Here is a 3033-nt window from a genome sequence, read left to right as displayed (position 1 = left end):
TTGTTTTCGCTCTGATAGAAGCAGTGTAAATATTGTAAATAAAAGACTCTTCAATATTTTGGAATGCCTTATGTAATCCTAAAACAATTCTGAAGGAAAAGTCTTGCTATTGTTGAAAAAGAAAAAAATAATTTTTCCCTCTGCCCACCTAAGTTCTGGCTGTAGCCCCAGAAACAGAACAGATTATAAGAAAAAAATAAGTTTATCGACATATATATCTCATACATGTGAAAAATACACAGAGAATAAGTACCTCCGATATGGCTTAGAATTTGGGTTTAAATGCCACGATAGCTACAACAAGCAGCAAGCCAAGGGAGCCAGTAAAATTATGGTAAATAGGAGTGAGGTTTGTTATTTCTTTGTTAAGTCTCTGATTTAGAGTCATTTCTTCTTGGTATAAAGGAGATGCTCTTAAGAGTAGAGATTTCTTTTAATAAATGTGAATTTATCTTAAAAATGATAAGATGTCATTTTCAGGGCTTCTTCTGTGCCTGCCATTTCTTTAAATAATCATATCAAAATAATCCTGATTCCAGAAGTGTATCTTAGGTGACATATTCTGGTGTCCTGTGGTCATATCTTGAGGTAGCACATTCTGGTCTCCCACATTATTCCCATTTTACAAATGAGAAAACTGGAGCCTAGAGAATTTACGTAACTGCTCTCTATATTTTTCATAGATCAGCCAATCTATGTTAGTTCAAGAGCATGGGAATCTTCTTATCTAGTTAAAACAGTTTTTGTTACTAGGTTCCAGAGAAATTTGGGATATCAGATTAGTAATCCACTAAAAGTACTTAGAATAAGGGTCTATTCCAGTCCACTATCAAGTTTAGGTATATGGGGTATCAATCAAACATTTACAAAGGCATTCTATTTCAAAACTTCTAACAGTGTGGGAAGGAGGCTTTATGGGCATTACGAAGTAGAAAGGAAAAGTCTTTTCTGTCACTTTCCTTTATGGTGCCTTACACAGTTCAGAGCAAGCCCAGACATGTTTGTCATAAGTGACAACAGACTTTAACCCCAAGATTATCAGGGCTTGAATAAAGGGAGGAGCTGGAAGTGGAAATGTAGAATTACATAAGCTTCCTCTTTATTCATGAATCTAAGGATGACCTTTGTTCTTCAGCTTTATTCAAATTTGCTTTAGTATTTGATAGACTATTTGACATTTTATGAATATGAAGGCACTTAATAAAATATTAGGCCTGTTTAAGTCTTATGGTGTCTCTTGTCTCTTACTGTGAAGATGTGATTTTTCGGGTTGTGGTGCCACCATGTGGAAAGAATGAAAATTGGGGTCTTTAGAATAAAAAGTAAAGAAATACATTTGCCGTTGGTATTAAAGCTTTAATTACAATTATCTCTTTTTAAATATATGGATTTAATGAAGAGATAGCCAAACATCCCAGTAAGACTTTATTTAAAATTTATAAGTTGTCTATAAAATTTATATAAAATTGTAAGGGATTAAAAATAGCAAAGTCACTTTTAAGAAAGATAAAAAAGACCTATATCAGCTATCCAGATCAAAAATGATGGTATAACAACTAAGAAAGCAGTCAAAAAGTTTTTTTCTCTCACCTTGAAAGACAAACTGATCAAAGGAATAGATCCAGATATATATAGAACTTTGATATATCTTGGAGAAGTTATGATAAATTAATAAGGAAAGATGAAATTAGAATAAAATAACTTCCCCATATAATAAAATCACACAGAAATTCACATCTCATTGTATATTAGTTTTCTAGAGTGGACAAAACAAAATACCATAGATTGAGTATCTTAACATCAGAAATTAATTTTCTTACAATTCTAGATACTGCAAGTCAAAAATCACAGAGAAAACTGGAGTCTGGAGAATTTAGGTAACTGTTCTCTATATTTTTCATAGATCATCCAATCTATGTTAATTTCCTTACAATTCTAGATAATGCAAGTCAAAGATCACAGAAAAACTGGAGCAGATCTGGTCTCTCCTAAGACCTCTTTTCTTGGCTTTCAAATGGCAGCTGCCCTAGTGTCATGTCAGGTGGTCTTTTTGCTCTATGCACATATCCCTGGTGTCCCCTGGTATGTCCAAATTTCATCCTAAGGTGATGAAAGACTGAATTAGGGCCCATCTATATGAAGGCATTTAACCTTAATTATCCCTTTAAAGTCCCTATCTCCAAATAGAGTCACATTCTTAAGTACTGGGGATTAGGGATTTAACAAATCTGGGGAGACATAATTCATCCCATAATGTAAACCATATACCAAAAATCTTCAGATGGAAACAGGACTTAGGTATCAAGAGCAAGCTTTTAAAATATTAGTGAAAGATAGCCTGGCATGGTGGTGCACGCCTGTAATCCCAGCAGCTCCAGTGAGACAGGAATTCAAAGCCAGCCTTGGCAACCACCAGGTGCTAAGCAACTCAGTGAGACCCTGTCTCTAAATAAAATACATAGGGCTGGGGATGTGACTCAGTGGTTGAGTGTCCCCGCATTCAATCCCCAGTACCAAATAAATAAATAAATAGATAAATAAGATTAGTGGAAGATAAAGGAAACTAACTTTATTTTTTTTAATTTATTGATATGTGGTGCTGAGAATCAAACCCAGTGCCTCACACATGCCAGGCAAGCCCTCTGTCACTAAGCCATAGCCCCAGCCTGGAAACTAACTTTTTGAGCATACAGTAGAGAAAGACTTCTTAACATGCAAAAAGCTCAAACTATGACAAAAGGTTGGTAAATTTGATTAAATTAAAATGAAGGACTCTGATTCATTAAAAGACACCTTAAAGTTGAATAACAAAAGATAAACTATAAGGTGCTGGACGGTATTTGCATACTGCTAACAGGGAGGCATATTAAAATGTTAACACATTTACTTGAGTATTTGAGAGTTCATATATCAGACAGACCAGACTACAGGCATTTCAGCCCTCCACTCAGGGGACACAGGAGCAAGACATTTGATTCCTTGAAGTGGAAAGTCCCTAGTTTTTAGATGGTGATTTCTCATTGGTAGGAACTC

This window comes from Marmota marmota, unplaced genomic scaffold (genome assembly GCF_001458135.2).
Source record: "Marmota marmota marmota unplaced genomic scaffold, marMar, whole genome shotgun sequence".
In the NCBI taxonomy this organism is placed as follows: Eukaryota; Metazoa; Chordata; class Mammalia; order Rodentia; family Sciuridae; genus Marmota; species Marmota marmota.
This window is presented reverse-complemented; position numbering follows the sequence as displayed.